A 23,059-nucleotide genomic window follows, 5' to 3' on the forward strand; every position below is an offset into this window, starting at 1 on the left:
TTCTTTTTCAGATTCAACCCTGAGGACATTGTTTTTATTCCTTGTATTATATATTTAAGCCAAACATGACTTTGACTTCAAATGAATTGCTATAGAATTTTCCCATCTATTTTGGTAATTTTTGTGTGCAAAAATTGGAGCCATAGGAATGTAGGGCCCATTTTATGGGCAAGTCCTATTTTGGTGATTTATTATCTTGAAACTTATTGAGCTCATTTAGAGCATTAAACGATCAATTTTGGGTTGAAACTTTGCAAACAAATGTTGTTTTACTTGTTGAGAGCTTTCCAATGGTGCACATATCATCTTAATTGGAGCTCATACAAGGAAGTTATGCCACCCACAAATTGACTTATGTTTTGACTATTGTGATACCAAGTGGATGCCACAATAGCTCCCATTACTCACACATGCAGAGCTAGTCAAATGTGGTCTTGCAAGAAGATTTTGGAGGCTCCATAACCATAACCCTAACTTAGAATCGAGGCATCTAAAAGCCCTAAATTGAATCCTATATATTTATCATGACATGTCATAGATTGGGCTGCTAGGAAAGGAAGGAATTATGTTCTTATTATATTGATTTGTTGTTCCATAGTTGAGTGGAGCAAAAGGAGTGGGATATCGTGAGTATAATTAAGGCAATAAAAGTCCCTTGTAACAACAATTCATGTTGCAACTCTATAGTAAACCAATATTTATTTGTATTTGCATTTATATATGAGAGGAAAATAATAAGGCATAATACTCACCTTCAATTTGGCTTTTCCTCAATTAGTTTTTCTGGGGTACATCTTGTGTTCTTCATTGTGAGGATGGTGTGGTGTGTATATTATTTTAGCTTATTTTATTATATTCTTAGTTTATTTTCGTAATTTGAGCAATATGCTTGTAAATTATAATAATAAGTAAAATTATTCTATAGAGATTTTAAAGAGACTTGTAAGATTTATTATGACCAAAGGTCTAATGGAATATTCATGTCAGTTTACAAATCAAAATCAATGAAGCTTTTTAATGGTGGACTTCTCAGCCTTTTGCTTCTATTTCTTCGAGTTGGAAGGAACTATTGAAATGTGACTTTAAGTCGATGTTGTATTGTAGAATTCTAAAGCTATTTTTTGTTAGCATAGAGTTAAGGAAACAACTCATCCTCCTTTGTTGGGTGTCCTTGCAACCTCTTATAGTTTCTATTTAAGTAAAAAATCAATCATATAGAGATTTTACAAGTTTTAAAGACATTTAAACCAATAATATATGTGTTGTGTAATGAAGGTTTAAGCACCTACATTTATACATGAAGGGGTGATATAACATGTATAATACAAGTCAAGTTATTAAATTCATTATGTTACCCTCCAACATGAGGTAAAAATGGTTCATCCCTCATTTAGGTGACTAAGTTAGGGAGTGATCTCTAATTAATGAATGAATACGATTTCTACCCTTATTCACTTATGATTAATAATGGGATGGGAAGGGGGATTAAGGGTGTTCTTTGTAAATCCTAACTTTCCACTCATCCTCTTTCTTCATGGTGGATGTTATAGGTCATTTTGTCACATCTGATCAATAGGCCTCCTAATGGGATCAATCAAAATTTTATTCCCCATTTACATCATAATTGCACAAAGCCCTGTGCATGACTCTCCCATTCCCCAGATTCTACCCTTAACTTCATCATATGAGCTAGTTTTAGGACCAACTCTCCTTGGCCTTTTGCTGGACTGCGTTCACCTACAGGTTGCTCCACTGTGGCCTGCGTTGATCACCTACAGGTTTCTCCCCTTTTCACCTGCGTTGGTTCTAGAAATATGGGAAAAAGAGAGAGAATCCTGAAGCCTCCATTTCCAGAAGCTTCTAGGATCTGTTGTAACCATTTACCTCAGATAAAATTTCGAACCCTATCCTATCCTACCTTGGAGTTTCCATCCCTTATCCTTAGATCTCATCCTCCCATGAAGAGTGGATCTCAATCCCAATATTAGTAAAAGGATAAGAAATCCCAACTTACCTCACTCCTCTATATATTTACAACCTTCCATATGCAAGGGGTTGGCTTTTGGAGAGTGATTCTACCCTTATGCTAATGTTGTGAGAGTTATCTTTTCATGCATTTAGGGTGATTGGAGGTACACTTTGTGACAAAGGAAAGACAAGTCAACAACTTGGAGGAGCTCTTCTACAAGATCAACACCTATCCATGGTTGTAACTCACACCATTTATATCAATACAAAGAGATCCTTCTTTTCCTATATGTGATGTCGTTATTTCATGTATTTCAATACCATGTTAATATGTTGAATAAAGTAGATAGGCGATGCTACATAGATCTTGTAGTTTTTTGGCTTGTGATACCTTGTTGTGCAGGTTCTAATTTTGGCAGCTGGAGCTAGGAATGGAGCATTCAAGCCAAATAAGGAGTGAAACATATGACATATTCCAAGTAGGTTTCATCCCTTCATCTACTTACTTTAGGGAAAACATTGGGTCCTTTCTCTTTCTGTTGTTTTGGGTTAGCCACCAAACCTAGGGGAGATACTTTTGTCCGCAATCGTAAATCCTACATAACAAATTGGCGACTTCGCTGGGTTATGGTGTATTCCCTTCGTGGTTTTGTCCATTGTGTTTTCTTTACCTCTTTCATAGACCTTTGTTGCTTTAACCAGCCAAGAACAAACCTAGGAAGTGATTTCATTGAGTCTCATTTGCAATTTTATGTCGGAATCCTCTTTCCCTAAACCAACGTACCCTTTGGTCTGCTGACAAAGCATTGCACCCCACCTGAGCCCTCTCTGTGCCTACATTGCAAAGAAATGGTGCCTCTTCTGCCCCTGTGTTGATCCCTATTTTTGCACAAAATTTGCCTTGTTTGCTCAGTGTTTTTGTGATAAACCTACTTCCAACTGACCTTCCCTGAGTCTTGAGTGTCTTGTCATCTCTCTAAAGCCTCCATTTGGTTTTAATTTGTGTGTGAATGCCTTTGATAAGAATTGGTTTTGATTTTTCTTTGTTCTTATGTTTATGTCGCTTACTAACTTGTTTCGTTTGATCATTGATCGCTTGGATGACTTGTTGTTCTACTCCTAATTCTAAAAAGTGCATTTGAATCAGTGATTAGACTTTACATCTTATTTTTCATCATTTTCAAAAATTAAGTCTGCTGAAAAGAAAAAATATTGCATTTCCATTTAGGGTTTTTGCATCTACATTGATTTAGGAACAATTTCATGAAAAGGGAATTTCATTGTGCATCTTGTTTGCTGCAATTTCTATGTTGCATATTGTTTGTCTTTTCCCTTCCTTAGCTAGATTTTAATTGAAGAGAAAGATTCCATTTCCTCGTGCTAGATTTGCACTTTAGGGAATTCAGGTGAATTCATGGTGAGCCATAAAACTAAAACTTAATTCAAGATCAACTTAAAATTTTATGAATCAACCTAAAGAGCATTTGTAATATTAATACAAACACATAGAGTTATAGGCTAGAGATGTGTTCCAACATCATTAAACGTAGGAGTAGTTGTTGATTTCTAGTATTGCATCCTGGGGGTGAAATCTCGTTCCACGTATGTGAGCGTATAGGATCGTTCTCCACGTACCTTTGGGTCTATTGGGGGTGTTCCACACACGTAAAGTATATGGGAACACTCTCATCGAACGGTTATGCATTAGACAACACCACTACACACTGCACTCCCAAGTACCGTCAAGTATATTTTGGGGGTTCCAAATAGGTTGCTATCCATCCATAAGTAACTGAGTTTGCCGCCTTGTATATCGTGATACACCAAACATAATATTCTGGGAGATTGGTTGTTGTACGTTAAGTCCTTGGTTCACCAAGGTGTATATTGCAGTTCATGGTTGCTTTGTAATCCTTTATGCCTAGATTATACTATTTTTGATTTATTTCTTTTTGTGTTAATAAAATTTACTATCCAATGTGGAACAACAAGATCCCCCACTTTGTCATTCACATAGAATGAAAAATAAGCCTCCTCTTCCACCAGAGGCTACTCCTGGTCATCGTCAGAAGCATAAAAGAATGCAAACTATCGAATTGGGAAACTCGGGAACTACTTCTGGTCCTCCTCCTGAATCTAATCAACCAAAATCATTTGTCCCCTTGAGTACCAAACCCGAGGTTACATCTACTCTTTTCGGTGAAACTGACACAATCAATACTGAATTACCTGAAACTTTGTTTCCTGAGGTTATAGAACCTGACCTTCTTGAGTCAGAAACTTTACTTCCTGAGGTCATTGAACCTGAGAAGCCTTGATCATTTTACCTGTTACTTCAGGTATTCCATCTTCTCTTTCTTTGTCTCAAACATATCCACCTACCATATATCTCAGCCTCGATGATGAACCACTTCCACCTGGACTTATGAGTATCAAGGATATCCCACAAGAAGAGCCTCGTCCTTCTACTCATTTGGAGGGACTTTTCCTTTATCAAACCCATCCTCTTCTTCCTCCTCCACCTCCAGTACAAACTCCTTTGTCTGGTTATTTTGACTCACCCGCAAATTTCACGCGACAATCTACATCGAGATTATTGACCATGACTGGAACTGAGATGGCTTCCCAGCCTATGTCTACCGCTATGGTTGAAATGCCAAATTTCGCTTCCACATCTATGTTTTCAACATCACCAAAGTCACATTTGTGTGGTGGCTCGTCCTTACCACCAGGTTATCAATACTTATCTGGTACCTTCTAATGTGCATCTTCTAGTTTGTGGACATCCCCCATGTCTTCCACTTCAGGAATTCCATCTCACGCTACTCTTATGAGTGCTACTCAACTTGCTCCTTCTCCTCCTCCTACACCGACGATTCAACAATAAGATGGCCCGTATGTTAGTGGGTAAGGTACTCTTCAACAACCTAACTATCCTTATGTTGGGTGCCATCCACGTGGGGGGGAATTTGCCTCCATCATACCCTCCCCCTTTGGTAGGGGGAAACATATTGTTGTTATACCTCAAATTGGTAACCAACCTTATTATAGTCCTCCTTATCCTAGGATGGTTGCTAGCGTTTGGAAGCCTACTTTTCCTATTCAAACTGGTTCGATGTTGGGTTCATTATTTGTTTCCAAACTTGTGTCATCTTCATCTCAAGTTCATATTCCATAATCTGTACCTCAACGAGCTCAAATTTAGGTGACTCAACCTGTACAGGTTGCGATTGCATCTCAACCCATTCCTTTAGTATCTGGTACCTCTTAGGTCCCACTTACTTGGCCTTTACAATTTCCTTTGCAATCTTAATCGCTTGCACAAGGTATTCCTCAAACTATGTACGACATGGAACAACCTCAATCGAACCTCTTTATCATGGGACAATGCAAACTCCCATCGGGCAATAATATAGACCTTATCAGGGTATTCCTCAGGTGCCTTTTCAAGGCCAACAAATTTATGGTTACCTTGGGGTTGGTTAGCAAGGTCACTTGTATTCTGGTTATCAGAATCCTCCTTATTCTGGTACCCAAGTTCCTTATTACCAGAAGCCTCCTTATCTAGGAATGCAAGTGCATGTTGCCCAAGCTATTCCTTCATATCCAAGTCATCCTTTCGCCAGACTTTAATTAATAGTTGCCTTTTGTGGCCACTCTTGAGTTGCCAGATTTGAATCGGCTCACCAACGACCCCATTGCTCATTCGCCTTGGTGGCTAATTATTCCTACCAAATTTCCTTCTGATATCCCTAAATTCAATGGGAATCCAGGAGAAAGTCCATCGACGCATGTCATGACGTATAATCTATGGTGTTCATCAAACTCCCTTAACGATGATTCTATTCGACTTCATCTTTTCCAAAGAATTCTTACGGGTACCACGGAAAAATGGTATATTGAGTTACCGAGAGCTTCATTCCATGATTTCATCTCCTTAGCCACAACCTTTCTCACGCACTTCCAGTTGGCCATCAGATACGAAATTGGAACGGAACTATTAACCAACTTCAAATAATCTGATTCCACTCACATTCATGAGTGGAGGTGTCGTTTTCGGTTGGTCAAAACTTATGTTCCGATCAATTGTTAGTGGAATGTTTTACCAAATCTTTGTTGGCACCCATAACAAAAGATGTGGCCAAAGGTGGAGTCATGACTGAAGAGCAAGTGATTTCTCATGTGCAATATTTGGATCTGGTTTATACCCAATCTGACACGCTCTATGATAAGATACCGAATGCTCTGAGACCTTCAAATATTGTTCCTCCTCCGCCTGGTAAAGAATCTCATGTTGCTGATGGCATTATTGGTTCTACCAACTCACAGACGACGAGTAAACCATCTGGTATTGCTCCACCTGCATCTGCTCAAAACCCTCAATCCCATCCTCCTGCGACTTCTGCTTCCAAGATAAATGTCATTTCATTTGATAAAGGCAAGTCTCAACAACAACCTAGAAGCAAGAAGAAAGGAAAAGGTAAGAAAAAGAAAGATCCCTCTCCGCAGGATAAACAAACAAATCAATGTTCTGATGAGAAACAGAAACCTTGATATCCTTGCTTTATTTTCAACGAGGAACATTTTACACGTGACTATCCTCACTGCGCAGAAGTGAATCAATTTCTTAACTCCTCAACTTCTTCCGCAGTGTTGACTAGACCCGTTTCCTAATCAAGAGACTCATATGGTAGCCCGGGACCCATCTTCCTCTAACACAATTTTAATGCTTTCCTCCTCAATGTCGAGATCTGATGTTCTGGTAGCTACTCGGAACAAGGATTATGGTAATGAGAATCCACCGAATGGTTAGGCTACCAATCAACCTTCTAGTTTGGCACCATCCTCGTCAAATCCCACTCTATCGTCGGTTCCTACCAAATTGACCATTAAACCTTCGAAGGGCGTTATACATAAGTATGATTTCAACCCTCATGTAAGATCTTCTCAAAATTATAACGTATTTGAATACTTGGCTCAGTATCCATCGGCTATGTCGACTCTTGAGGTGTTGCAAAACTGCCCTGCCCAAAAGAAGGCTTTACTTTCAGCTATCAAATGTGTGGATCAATCGGATTCCAACCTTATTGTTTTCTCTCATGAAAATTATACCCCTCGACTTCCAACTCAATTAGATTTTATAATCCAAGTCGTCGTCTATGGAAAGAATATTCATCATTATATCATGGATGAGGGAGCCTTGACTTTCATTATGTCCATGTCTTGCTGGAAGGAAATTGGTTCTCCTCAACTGAGTTAGTCACCTACCACATTGAAAGCCTTTGATGGGAGAACATACAAATATTGTGGGATTTTGAACTCCCTGCAAGTTGAATTATGGGGAAAAAATATGTCCATAGAAGTCGAAGTTATTGATGGACCTCTCGATTACAATCTTCTATTGGGACATACGTGGGTTTATGCCATGGTTGTTGTCATCTCGACTTACTTTCGTATGATCACCTTTCCTCATAAAGGTGAGATTGTAGCCATAGACCAACTCACCTTTTTCACCTCTGATTCACATGTTACTGGAAGTGTCCCTCTTGTAGGGGAAACTCTACAGTCATATTAGCATGTCAAAGTTGGATTGTTGAAGGATTCTTCACTTATGGGGACCTTTTCACTCCCTCCTCCTCTCCTTCCCAATAGCTCATCTTCGGTAGCCTATATCAACATGATATTGTCTTCTACTATCCTGGCCGATCCATGGATTGTACTAGATGAAACTGACATCCAAAGTTTTGGTGACCAAATGCCGCTAAGCCCCATTGAGCTAGATTACGAAGCCATTTATTCGTCTTGTGCGGTTTCTTCCTTTGATTAGCTTAATTAAGTAGGAAGATCATTGGATTATGGTACGTCTTCTGATCCTTTCTCATGTGTATTCCCTACCGATGAAAGCATCATGGAAATCATGATGTCGGACGATGCGCCATGGGACGAACATCACCATCATTCCTCCTTACTTGATTCCATTAAGGATAATCTCAGTGATGTATACTTACCTAATTTTATCGAGCCTTGTATGCATCTCATTATTGCTATTGATCCTTTTGTGAAGTGGAGTATCAACTTTATGACATGTAACCCTCACTTGGTCAGGGGTCGATTACTTTACTAAATGGCTCGAGGCGATGCCTACATTTAACAACACTGTTGAAACGGCTGCATACTTCTTTTTCAACCATGTTATCGCATGGTTTGGTGTTCCACAAGCAATAGTTACAAATCATAGAAAGCATTTTCAAAATCATATGATTACCGAATTAACTGCTAAGTTGAGAATTTCCCATGAAAGTTCCACTCCCTACTATCCTTAGGCTAATGGACAGGTTGAGGCCATCAACAAAGTTCTTAAGACGATGCTTCAACGCATGGTAGGGGTCCACAAATCATACTAGAATTTGCTCCTTTACGCTGCTTTGTGGGTGTACCGAACCTCAGTCAGGATTGCTAACGAATTTACACCCTTTCAGTTGGTATATGGTCTGGAAGCGATCCTCCTAATTGAATGTGAAATTCCATCATTGAAACTAGATATTTAACTTTTTCCTGCTACTTCCGTAGAGGAGGAGTGTCTTTTACAACTGACTCGTTTGGATGAAACCCGATGCGATGCTACTATAGCTAACAAAGCTCATAAAAGATGCATCAAGGTGCAGTATGACAAAAGTGTCAAGCCTCATCTCTTCTCCAAGGGAGACATTGTTCCTTTATATGATAAGTTAGGTTTAGGAAAGTTTCAACCCATGTGGTTAGGTCCATACATTGTCAAGCGAGTCCTTGCAAAAGGGGCCTATGAGTTAGTAGATTTTGAAGGAATTCCCCTGACGTAGCCTAGAAATGGGATGTACCTCAAAAAATACTATGCTTGATCTCAAGTGTAGTATCATTGTGTACATACTGTATGTAGGTGTGTTGAGTGTGTTTGCAGTGTGCCTTTTCAGAGTTTCACGTAGTTTCTGTTGATCCCCTTTTACGTTTGGTTCGCCTTCTAGAAAGACATTTCAATTTCATACGATATGAACACATTTCTAGAAATCTAAACACATTGATAGATTCCATAGCTAATCATGTTTTATATAGACATTTGCAACGAATGTAATTAATTTTCAATTCACATCACATCATATTAAAAATACAATAGAAACCCAAAACTGTTGAGTCTGCAAGGGATTTGTATTAGTCGCTCCACCAACAACATCGCTGAGTATAATGTAATGGTCGAACTATTGTTTGATACTATTTGTTGGGTGAGGGATCCCCCAAGGGAAGTGTTGGGGCTTAGAGCCCAGATTTTGGTCAAACATGTAAATCCAATGTAAAGACTCCACAATTTGTGGGTGCGGAGCGTGAAGTTGTAAATGAGTCATAGGGTTGTACACCCTCAATTTTGTAATGTAATGTTGGATTTAGAGATCTATCCATGGTCTGTGGACCATGGGATTGTATAAATAGAGTGAGACTCTAAGATTTAAATAAGTCAATAGGATCTAAGGATGGAATATAAGGAAAGCGGAAGATCTAAGTGTAGAGTCGAGTCTTTGGGTCGTAGAGTAGGAGAAGGCTCTATAGCTGAGTGCGTAGAGGCCTAGTAGTCCACAGCTGAATGCGTGGACCCTTGCAGCTGAGTGCGTAGGGAAATTTGAGTCAGTAACCGTTGAAGCATTAATAAAGAGAAGTTTTATACCATTCCTGTGTATTCATTTACTATTTTTTGCATTGAATGTATTGGGTATAAATTACATTTATGTTGTTTATATGATGTGCGAACATATATGATTGTGTTGATTAAGTAAATGTGAGACAAAGTATTTATAACATGAAGTTAATTAACATTTGTAAGAAGATAAGTAAGATACACAGTGTAACTTAGGGGAATAGCTTAGATTGCTACCATAAGCAGCACGAAAGCACCTCAGCCCCTGGTGAGGGCTGCGTGAAGGCGATTATAACAGATCGCGAAGGTATCGCAGGTTAGGATAGTGCGCGAAGGTATTCACAGATGGACTAAAGCGACCCCTAAGACATCTCGAGGGTGTGGAAACTTGGTTCCAGCATCCCCCCATACTGCTTCAAGCGAGACTTCAATCCGCACACTGCGAGCTAATGCTGAAAGGGCCAATAGTGTAGGGATTTGTTTGGCTAATTAACTCCACTGGGTCAGGCCCCATCAAGCCAAAAAATTGTTCCGTTGCTGGGACCAGAATCTGCATAGAGATGTCTGATGTTGTATCATTGGAATCCAACTAAGAAGGAAATCGAAGGCTAGTTGGACAAAAGAATTCACGAGTTCGCAGCGCAGGAGAACAGGAATCTGTGACTAACAAAAGAAGAGTGGTTAGACTACTACCTGTACACAGAAATCGACGAGATCTTCTTCGCATATTTCCCTACTGAGTTGTATGAGTGGATCGCGAAGCTAGCAGATAGCCAAGGAAGGTGGAAACTGGAAAATCCTATTATGTGGACCCTAGAATTGGTACAAAGGTTGGAAGCATCTGAGGATAAGATCGCACATACCATTGATCACTGGCCTGAATAAAATTATAGGAGGATTCATTACTGAGTTTACGGTTGACACCTCAATTAGCTATAGTGAGGTAGAGCGACGCTTTCTCAAAGGCCGCGAGGTAACTACGTAAAGTCTTTGAACACTTGGATTAAAATGTTATTGTGCGAGAAGAGGGTTATGCAGTTATCTTGATGTCAAGAGATATGCAAAGTGGAAAAACCTACAGGAACGAAGGAAGTAAGGGACCAGAGATAGCCCTTTGGTTTCACCTCTGCGAGGGGACGAGGAAGAGCTCGCAAAGGTCTCTCCGCGAAGTGTGATCCATTTGATAAGACAGAGGATTCTGCTAATACCACCCCCACCCACACCGCCACTAGCTTCCCCACCATCACCTCCATCTTCACCCGTACCACCACCACGATTCAATATGGCAAGCATAGTAAAGTTGCCTGTGTTCAAAGATTTGGGAAATGAGGAGCCAACAAATTCTAGTTCATGATAAGAGATGTCTGGGAAGCACAAGGAGTTACAGATGACAATATAAATAAAGTGACACTGGTTAGCACCCTACAGGACCGTGTGTTGGCCTGGTATATTAAGCATTCTAATGATAATCCAAATGTGGGAGTCACGGATATCCAAGCAGCGCTAAACAGAGAATTTAGCAGGCCAAAGTTTGAAGCACAGTCGATCATTGGGTTCAAATAAATCACGATGCTACCAGGCGAGACTCCTTGGGAGCTGGATCAGAGGCTGAAGTGCACAATTCGTGAAGCTAATATGAATTTGATGGATGGACAACACCGCAAATGGTTTCTAGCATCGCTAACGCCACATCTGAGGAGCGCGTTGTCGCAGCAGAAATTAACGACTCAGGCAGAGGCCTTAGAGATCACGATGAGGTTGCATGAGACCCCGATGCAGGATCCTAACTTGGGAGTTTAGCAAATCCACGTGCAGTTGAAGAACTTATGCCTTGAGATGCAAAGTCTGAAACAGGACAGAACAGCTCGACCAGAAGTACGCGAAGAGGTGTGGTGTGTAAAATGCAAGGGTCAGGGCCATGATAAAGACCACTATCCAGTGTTCGCAAATTACCTCGCGTGAGGAGGACGGATGCCATTAAGGCCAGAAGTGAAAGTAGGACCTAGAGCGACGCCTACTTTGAGGTGCGTGATTTGTCAAAAAGGAGGAAGGCATGCTACGAACAACAGCCACTTGTTACAAAAGTACACGCAGAATTCGCAACAATTGTTTTGTAACTTTTGTAGATCGGTGGGACACGATGAGCGCACTTGTAGAAGCTATGAGTTGATGATGGATAGAAATCCCACCTACAGAGTTCAGGCTGAAATGCGGCCCCTAGACCAGAATGTAGGAGTGGCGCGAATAGGATTTCAGGGGCGCGGACGAGGCCGAGGTGGAGGAGGACCTGGAAGAGGTTGTGGACAGCTGATATGCTACAATTGTGGAGGGCTAGGACATTATGCCTGCGATTGTATGAACCCAACGCGTCCGTCATGTCTGTATTGTACCTTGTTTGATCATGAGACGAAAGATTGTCCTACACTGATAGCTAGGATACGTGACAAAGGAGGGCTAACGCCTCCCCTGACTTAGAACTTGTAGATGATGAGGTCTGAGCCACACGAGGAAGATTCAAATGTGAACGTGATGCACCAAAGTGGAAACACGATGGGAGATGACAAAGGCAAACAACCTGAAGATAGTACTTGGGTTTGCAAAGCTCCGGCGAAAGAAGCAAAGTTTGATTTGGAGCACGCTACGGAAACCTTCATGGAAGCTAAGAAGAGCTTCGCTGATGCCTCCACTTCCGGAAGCAAAGATAGACTGGAGCCGGAGATGGACCCATCTATGCTTATGACGTTCCTAGAAACATGCATGAAGTTACTACGTGACAATAAGGCTGTAAAAGGGTTACAGAAACTCATTAACAAATGTGTTGGGACCACGCAGGAGAATCGCATGTAGTCCGGAAGATTGGAGAGCACAAGACAAGAACAGGAAGAGAGATGAGGCTAACCATGCAGATTGGAGAATATGAAATGGACCAAGTAATCCTGGATTTAGGATCGTATGTGAACATTCTGTCGAAGCAGACATGGGAGCGAATTGGAAGACCTATGCTGCAGTGGTCTCCTATTCAGCTGTGAATGGAAAACCAACAGAAGATAATACCCATGGGGCGATTGCAGGGACTTATTGTGGATATTAAGGGAGTGAGCACGCTTCCAAACTTTGAAGTAATAGAGATTGTTGATGACAACAATCCCTACCCCGCACTCTTAGGAATTGATTGGGCCACTGACATGAACAGGGTGATTAATCTGAAGAAGCACAAAATGATTTTTGAAAATAAGTCACTACACGTAATTGTACCCTTGGACCCTGTTGAAGGATCGTGCTATACGGAGCCAGTGCGCGACTATGAAAGTGATGATGATTTGGATTTCATCTATAAGATAACAACGCGAGACCAAGACTGGGTGAACCCCACCACGGATGGGTGAATTTCATGGGAGCACGAGAGCTCATGTACCTCGGATTCTGATGAAGAGATCAAGCGATGGCAGAATCGATTACATGAGGTGACTACACTGAATTGTAACATGATGACAAGGTCACTACGCTGCGTATCAACAGAAGTAAGAGATCTGCCTACTTATGATGGGTTAAGTGAGGTAGATACCTTATTGGATAGATTTGAAAGAGAAGTGTTGGAAAGGTAATGCTTCTAGGCCTCGGACTGGGTACTACGCGCTATGCTCGCGATATGGTGGGGTATGCACAAAGGGAGCTTTGACAGCTGGCACGAGTGTAGGAGGATGATGCGCACACAGTTTGCGAAGCCTAGAGTATGAGTGACAGACAAGTACAATGGGTAGGATGATCCGCGTGCACATCTAGCCAGGTGGGTGCAGGCATATGGAAGACAACCTGCGCAGATGTACATGAACTTCGCACTGAGAGGATGGTCAATAAGTGTGTGTTAGGGGGACAGATATACTGTTGGCTCTCAAGGTTGGACAGACAATATGTGGGAAGAATAATTGTGCAGAAGGTTATCCATGCAGAAGCAATTGACAAGGGGTTCAACGCACTGAACAAGGTCTGCAATGTACAACGAAGTGGTTGGGACCTGCAGTACCCAGACAGAAACCTTTTCAGTTGATCAATGGAGTAGAACTCGTAATGCCTATGGAGTCTGTCGTGTCTAGTCCGCACATAGTGACGCTCGCAGGGGTAACAGACCACGGAGCCCTGGAAGAAATGCTCGTGCCGTTGGAGAGCTCAAAGACGAACAATTGGGACTTGATGAGGAGATTCAGTAAGGTGATCTTAGGCTCCAAGAACTCATGAATGATAGAGTTTGGTTGAGGGAGAAAAGCACCATCGTATAAGCGGAAGTCAAGAAGCTTGAGGAAGGAATAAAGAAGGACTTTCTTGATCAAAAAATCGTAGTGATAAAGCAAGATGAGCTCGATTACAAACTTAGTGACCACTACCGGGAGCTTCTCATTTTGTTGCATAGGATGGGACTGTATTTTATTAAGGAAATCACAGATGGTGGCGCAATATAGTTGAAGAAGTTAAATGACGAACTATTTCCAAGAAAAGTAAATGGCAGTCATTTGAAGCTATACATGGGTGGCCCGGCCAGCTGACTAGCCGACCAAAGCACAGTCTTAGCACTCCAGGCAGTGGAAAGGAGGCGCGAGACTATAAACAGGTGCAGGGCAGCAATTCAGCTACAACAGTCTCTTGAACAACGTGTCCAAGAAGTGCAACAGGCAATTGCTCTGTGCGCTGCCGATCTTGCAGCGATCTAGGAATAACTGGGAGGTATTTGTGTGAAGATCTCCACACCAACTGAGTGACTTGAGGGCGAGTCACGATGTTTGTGATGGGGACCTGTTGGGAACGGGATCCCCCAAGGGAAGTGTTGGGATTTAGAGCCCAAATTTCGGTCAAACATGTAAATCCAATGTAAAGACTCCGCAATTTGTGGCCGCGGAGCGCGAAGTTGTAAACGAGTCATAGGATTGTCTGCCCTCAATTTTGTAATGTAATGTTGGCTTTAGAGATCTACCCATGGTCCGCGTACCATGGGATTGTATAAATAGAGCGAGGCTCTAAGTTGTAAATAATTCAATAGGATTTAAGGATGGAATAGAAGGATAGCAGAAGATCTAAGTGTAGAGTTGAGTCTTTGGGTCATAGAGTAGGAGAAGGCTATGCAGCTGAGTGCACAAAGGCCTAGTAGTCTGCAGCTAAGTGCGCAGACCCCTGTAGCTGAGTGCGCAGGGCAGGTTGAGTCTATAACCGTTGAAGCATTAATAAAGATAAGTTTTATACCATTCCTGTGTATTCATTTATTGTTTTCTGCATTGAATGTATTGGGTATAAATTACATTTCTATTGTTTATATGATGCGCGAACATATATGATTGTGTTGATTAAGTAAATGTGAGATAAAGTATCTGTTACATGAAGTTAATTAACATTTGTAAGAAGATAAGTAAGCTATGCGGTGTAACTTAAGGGAATAGCTTAGATTGATGCCATAAGCAGCGCGAAAGCACCTCAGCCCCTGGTGAGGGATGCACGAAGGCGGTTATAACAGATCGTGAAGGTATCATAGGTCAGGATAGTGTGCGAAGTGACCTGCGCGAAGGTATTCACAGTTGGACTAAAGCGACCCCTCAGACATCTCGAGGGTGCAAAAACTTGGTTCCAGCATCACCCCATACTGCTTCGGGTGAGACTTCAGTCCGTGCACCGCGGGTTGATGCCGAAAGGGCCAGTAGTGTAGGGATTTGTTTGGCTAATTAACTTCGAACCTGGGTCAGGCCCCATCAAGCCAACACTATTGCACATGGTATTTGTCATCTACCATTTAGTCTTCAGACTTGACTCACAACTCGTAGTACTACAACTTGCTAGTGTCAATTCAGTTAGAAGTTCCACCATCTTACGCATGGTTTTAAAAGTTCACCTTCTAGAAAGGCATTTCAATTTCATACAATATGAACATATTTCTAGAAATCTAAACACATTGACAGATGCCCTAGCTAATCATCTTTTATATAGACATTTTCAACGAATGTAATTAATTTTCAATTCACATCACATCATATTGAAAATACAATAGAAACTCAAAACGATTGAGTCTGCAAGGGATACACACACATATATATATATATATATATATATATATATATATATATAGATATATATATATATATATCTGTGTATGTATATATATATATGTACATATATATATACATACACAGATATCTATATATATGTATATATATATGTACATATATATATATATACATACACAGATATATATATATATATATATATATATATATCTGTGTATGTACATATATATATACATACACAGATATATATATATATATATATATATATATATATATATAGATATCTGTGTATATATATATATGTACATATATATATATACATACACAGATATATATATATATATATCTATATCTATATCTATATATATATATATATGTATATATATATATATATATATATATATATATATATATGTATATGTATGTATGTATGTATATATATGTACATATATATATATACACACACACACACACATATATATATATACATACATACACACACATATATATATAGATATATATGTATGTATATATATGTACATGTACATGTATATTAAGTTTAGTTTTACAAAACTTGTTCCTGAGACACATATGGCATACATCACACAAATCAAAGGTGCTCATGATAGAATGACACTGCATGAGCCATCTTGGGCAGTATTCGACCAATGCGACTAGGCACTCCTATAGTGTATCACTGAAGTCGCAACAGAATCTGGTCGACCACGGTCTCATTAATCCCACGTGTCAACCCTTCCAAGTGGTGTTACACACACACACACAAATACCTACACATATGCATATATATTAAGTTTGGTTTTACAAAACCTATGTCTGAGACGCATATGGCATACATCACCCATATACAAAACTACATGCAAATATCTAAGTAGACAAATCAAAGGTGCTCATGATAGAATGACACTGCATGAGCCATCTTGCGCAATAGTCGACCAATACAACTAGGCACTCCTATAGTGTATCGTTGAAGTCGCAAGAGAATTCGGTCGACCATGGTCTCATTAATCCCGCGTGTCAACCCTTCCATGTGGCGCTCCACCTTTGATAGGACCTATGCTACATCAAGATCCATAGTATATCTCGTCCTACCGCAGTGACTCGTGCTGGTTCTACTGCCTCCTCCTATTGTCATTCCTCTGCACGATGAAGATATGAAGCACCAATAGGTCAAACTGGTCCCATATCTACATGAAACATCAATAGTTTAGTCTTAGAAACATAAAAACACAAATAAAAACAAAATGTAAAACATTTAAAACTTAAAAGGTCAAAATTTCTTACCAGAAGCACCCTATTCCTCACCCTCAGGAAGCACGAGCTCAGGGTCATCACGAAAATCCATGTCTACATCAGGATAATCGTTGATCATAATAAACTATCTACGCAACCATCCAAAGAATGTTGGTGAGAAGCTAATTCTCGACGACCCTGCATGTCTGGACATATAATCTATCCACCTCCTCATCCGTGGCACCCTTAGATCGATAGGCTCGAGTATAATTTGTTGAGGCTAAAGTAGTGGAACCCGCTCTAGTGCAAAATAAACTAATATCGCACCGTATCCAAAGTTATTTAGTTTTCCCTCTTTTGCTTTAGACAATTGTTCTTTCATATTGACCAAAACTCCCTCGCTCCGACTGAAGAGTGTTTGCTCTAGACACTCCAACCCATATTGCATGTGCGATCTACTTGCTACATGTAATGTTGAGCTACTTACCAATCTTGTGATAATGAATAGGATCGTTCTCAAAGGTAACTGGGTCACATATTTTATATTGATTTTTCCATCCTTTGTTGGTTGGGCTCGAGGTCTACAATAGGTAGTTATGTAATCTTTCACAGTTTCTCCACCCCTTATCCCACCTAGGAGAGAGATGGGGGCACCTCTCATGGAAAAACATGTAAGAAAGTAGATACCCTCTACTTTTATCTTGAGCAAATGTTCCCCAAACCAAAACGCTTGTGCTTGAACATCCCTTAAACGAATAAGGTATTTTACAATTTCATTTGTTTCCTCATAACATGAAGCTAGAAGAATTTTAGTAACCCACAGTTCTTTAATGCCTGGAAGGTAGCAGGATCATTCACTGCATTCAAATATTGTTCCTCATGTTATCTTTCTCTCCACTCGAAATCCATTTTATGCTGACGAACCCTTGAAACATCAACAAGACATTCATTGGGATCCTTTTCATGCAAAAAACTTGACAAATTTTAAGGAAAAACTGTTGAACAAACTTTATATTTATGTCGAACGCACCCCAAAAGAGAAAACCAAAGCATTGCACCCATGTCTGCAGTGTATGACTGCTTAGGTGCAACAATTTTTGACCATTTGGACTTGCGTTGGTCCTAGGGTGAAATTTTGGAACCCCAGAGCCTTCAAATACTCATAAAATTTGCATGAAATCATAAAATGGAACCACAGAAAGAAATATAAATGTTTTAGCTTCTACCTGGAAGCGATGATACTCGAAATTGTCCACTGGATTGGTTGCAATCAATTGTAGAAGATCGAGGGAAAAAGTACTCGGAACTCTCACTCTTGAAGGTAAATGTGAAATGGTATGAACAGTCATTTTTGAGCAGATATGGTCTTATTTCTAATTATTTTATTCATATTTAATGTTTTGACCTAGTCATGATTCATTTTTACTATGAAACAGGTATGTTTAATCCTTTCTGTATTTTTATGAGCAGGTTGACAACTATTAATGGATTTTGGTGTGCTTTAAATAGGTAATTTTGACCGAAGAGTACACTTTTATCTCTTTTTCGGGCTCTTTAAACCTACGAAAAAGGAAACCCTTGGAGTCCTCTTTTAGCTCTTTTTAGACTCCCAAAACATGAAAATATTGTTGAGCGCTTGTCTTTTTGAATTCGTAAAAGTAAACGAAAATATGTTTACTTAGTATAAGTTTACCCCTTTTCCAGACTGAGATAGACTTGTTAGCGCTTGAGATTTCACCCTAGGCTGAGGAAGGTAAACCTTCAAGGCAACATCAAACCATTACACCTCGTAGCTAGCCCTACGAGGAAGGAGAAGGCTCTCTCCGGTCAGACTCAAGGTTTTTTCTCAATGGGGTGAGCTGACCAATTAGGATCAAAGATATTAGGCTAGTAAACTGATGAGGAGGATTGATTTAAAGTTTTTGGGGTTTTTAATGACGGGGTTTTTCTGGGCTGCATGGGCAAAATCACAGTTTCAAACAGAGAAATATAATGACTACACAGGTTATCAACTGAGGCAAGGTAGGCAAGCAATTTAACACCAAATCTAGATTTTAAATGGGATGGCAAGACTGGTGAGGAGCTAAGGAGGGCAAATAATACTTTGAATCCTCCTTAAACAGAAGAAAACATTGAATTGAACAAACTTATAGGAGGAGCATATAATACTATGAATTCCTACCTAAACACTTCATTTGTTCAGCTAGAAATGATCATGAAATGAAATGAAACATAACGGTTTACATATGTAACAGAGGAAAAACTAATGTTAAATTGTTATACCACATGAATCTCAGCAAACAGAGCTGTGAAATTCCATTAAAAATCCCTGCAGAAAACTGTACATTGAAAGCTCTGTTCCAGCACTCAGAAAAACTCTCCTCACTGTTCTCTCTAACACTCTCCTAAATGATTATTTTTTATACATTAAATAAAACTATTCTAAAAACAACCGATCGATCCAACAAAACCTCTGCGCTGTTACCATTACAAAATTAGAAATGGGCGTTTTCTATGCTAAACATAGAACAGCCTTTCCCTAAAATCCTCTAATGACTGACACATGGAGCGCAAATCCAGCTTGCAACATTAATTAAAATCTGGGGAAATAGGAATCGAATCCTATTCTGTTGTTCTGGCACCGTTTGAATAGCGGTCGCATCACACGTTTACCCTTGGCACTCTTCTCGCTTGATTTATCAAAGAGTTCTGGCGTTATCTGTTCCATGAGAGAGATATGATATTTATCCTCACATTATGAATCAGAGCGGTTCAAATTCAAATATAGAAGAATCTCCCAGCATCGTTTGAACTGCTTCTTACTAATCTTCAAATGTTTCCTCGCTTCTTCAACTAGACCTGGAGGTAGAAACCACCCATTTTTATTTTTGGGTTTTGTGCTGGAGGTAGTCACAGTCTCATTGTTTACGTTTCCTTCTAACAGTGATCAGCTGCACTTTTGTCTGAGGGGTTTGCTTCCTTCAACTTCTGCACTGCATGCCACAATTCCACGCTGAACCTCATGGGGAATTTCCTCGTCATCTGTTGGCGTAGATCTGAGCTTTGTCCACTAATGGTTTCGGCCCACTGAACCTCTCTCAAGAAGAAGGATAAAATTTGATTTGTTTTGACTCGCCCACGAGATTGAATAAAGCTCCTTTCAAAACGAATGACACAGCTACAATTTCGCACATCAATGTCTTCTTTAACAACATCGGTGGCTACCAAGACATTCACCTTGCTATGCTCCTCCTCTGTATCACCCCATAAAATTTCAAAATCTGAACCTGTTCCCACAGGAGCACGTCTACCCCAAGAACATGATGCGACTGCACCAGAAAGGACATCCTTCACACCTTTTTCAGCTGCTCTCTCAAAGCATTTAATGGGCGTTTTCAAGGTGCTCTCTGTGAATGGTACAGAAAAATTCATACAACGGTAAAAGTCTCGATAATCAGCTGGATTATAACCAAATATATTGCCGGTATAAATCATACAATCAGATACCGACAACAAGTGTTCCCTAAAGACATCCTTGCCAATCATATCCAAAGCTAAGGAGAGTCTCTGTACCGCTAGCGGATAGGAAATTGCTACTCCCAGTAACTGGTACACCTCATGGATGCTATAGGGAATGCATCGACTGTCGTCTAGTAAATCCATAAAAGGTAAGCATGCATCAAGGACAATCTTCTATGCATCGCCATGTTGTTTCACTTTATTAAACACTCTGCTATCAAGATCTCCCTCCACGTCAAGCTTATCCGGACACACCTACAAACAATAAATTAGCGGAGCCCTGAGTAAAGATTCCTGCCATCTGCTTTGGTATCTCTTTGATGATTCTCGGCCTCTCCTTGATGATGGCTCACTTTTATAACTCTCCATAACTTTTAGGAAATGCAGCTGACTTGAATGTGGATTCTTAACAAATTCAAAATTCCGAACATCTGTAGAAGAATTGTTGACCTGCCCTATACCATATTTTAATATCCACATATCTGAATTTTGTTCCTGCGTGCTTCCCTTCCAAAATCTCCATGATAGACTTTTTACAAAGTTCACCAAACGCAAAATCATATGCTCTTCAAATTCAAGTCGAAGAGGTGCTACTCTTACAGTGACACTCAAAACAAACTACAGAGGTAGCCATGACCGAGGATAGGTGCACCACCTCTTGGAAGAACATAATCATTTCCATAGAAATTTATACCCATTAAGATTTTCGCTGCCAGCTGAAAATTGGCAGTCCACATATCAATTTTTGCATCCCTTTGGCGCTTTGCAGCTGAAAGAGGAAGCAAAAGTTGCAAACATGCACGCACCCAAATTATGCATTTGAAAAATCATAAGTCATAAGTGAAAATCCATCAACTTTGTTGCTTAGCCTCTCCATATCAGTTGATGTAAACATGTCTGGATTGTTCTCAATTGAATTTGGTGGGGGAATGACAAACACCAACTGCAAGTTACGATCAAGCCCCTCAACTGCTTTTGTAGCATGTAGCTTGGATCCAAGTTCTTGAACAAATTGCAATGCCATTTGACGTAATTTGGGATCTTTTAGAATGCCATAAGCTACCCATTGTGACCAGGCCTCAAGCACCACACCATCATATCCCATGTTTTTGCACTCTGAAACAATAAGATCAATTGCTTGCTTCTTTTCCCTCTTCTTTGTCAACAATTCTATAGGCGATGCTTCCAATACAACTCTAGGTAGTATAAGGATTGGTATACCAATGGCAGCCCATGCTTACGAACTTGAGCCATCCACTGTTGATCAGCATCATGCTTACCAAATAACTGTAGCTCTGTCCCAATTCTCTTCAACTGATACCAGACCGGTGATACATGTGTAAGTTTGGCACGAAATTTTATGGCCATGTCATAACCTTTACTATTCCAGGGCGTAACATATGCAAGAACCATAGAATTGAAATGCCTGTGAGTAGTGTTCATCCAGGGCTTCTCTCAATATATTTGTGAAAATTAAATCTGCTTCCTGGAGCTAAGTGTGCAGAGATGAAGCCATGGCGCAATGTGAAGTAATCAACTTTAGTCACTGAACATAAAAACTGCTAAAAAACATTCAATCCAGATGAAAATTGGTATCCTATTCCAAAAATGCAGATGGCGCCCTCCAAATAGCTTTTTGCCTCTGGTTGCTGATGATGTTTCAAATTGTGCTTGTGCAGGGATAGGAGCGTTGAAGTTTGCTGCTGCCTTTTGAAGAGCTAGAGAATAAATTACATAATCCAGAGCTGAAGCATAAATTACATAATTTAAAACAACACATTAATGATTTCTTCTTCAAAACAGGGTTTTGAAGAAGAATCAATCGCTGACATGAGACGGAGTCTAACAAGACTAACTACGAAAAATGAATACCTTAGTCGAGCATGGCTAAGAGGTTCTCTTGGGTATTGTTTTTTGCCTTTTTGGACCTACGGGAATACCAACGAAAAGGAACATCTGGAGTTTTCTTTTTCACCTCTTTTTCAAACTCTTTAAACATGAAAAAGAAGTCGAGTTTTCACCCTCGCTGGACTCGTAAGAAAATCAAACAACTATGGACTCGTCGATCATGACGGGACTAAACTACTCCTTCTCTAGGTTTGTTAAATATTCTCATAGGGATTCATTTTAAGGATGGAGTTATCAAGCATATGTTATCCTCCTCAAGGTTTTAAAAAAATAAAGAGGTACTAACCAATATGGTTGGGGAAATTGGGAAAATAGGGTACTCCATTTGTTAATGGCAACGAGTCGCTCTTGAACATGACACTCTTCCACTTCATCTCTGTGGTTGTTAGGTTGGGTAATCTGCTTGTCTTTCGGTTCATCATACCTTCACAGAACCCCCATTTCATTTTTGGGTTTTTTGTACCTAGGAAGACAACCTCTGGCTGAGGAGAGGTTAGTGCCCAAGACATTTATTAAAAACAACGAGGAAATAAGTTTGTTGTCCCATTGTTTAAAACCCCAGAAATTATAATTATATAGATAGTGTTTCTTAGAGAGTGTTTATTCTAGACACTCCAACCCATATTACATGTGCGATCTACTTGCTACATGTAATGTTGAGCTACCTACCAATCATGTGATAATGAATAGGCTCGTTCTCAAAGGT

The 23,059-nt window shown here is 40.0% G+C and overlaps 1 pseudogene; it reads right to left on the bottom strand.

The window, feature by feature from the left end:
* Positions 1-21,053: 21,053 nt before the first annotated feature.
* LOC149225122 (uncharacterized) lies at positions 21,054-21,895 on the bottom strand (annotated as a pseudogene).
* Between the last annotated feature and the right edge of the window lie 1,164 nt (positions 21,896-23,059).

This window comes from Pinus tabuliformis, chromosome J (assembly GCF_031772625.1).
Source record: "Pinus tabuliformis cultivar Carrire ecotype Pingquan chromosome J, CPIR1, whole genome shotgun sequence".
Taxonomy (NCBI): Eukaryota; Viridiplantae; Streptophyta; class Pinopsida; order Pinales; family Pinaceae; genus Pinus; species Pinus tabuliformis.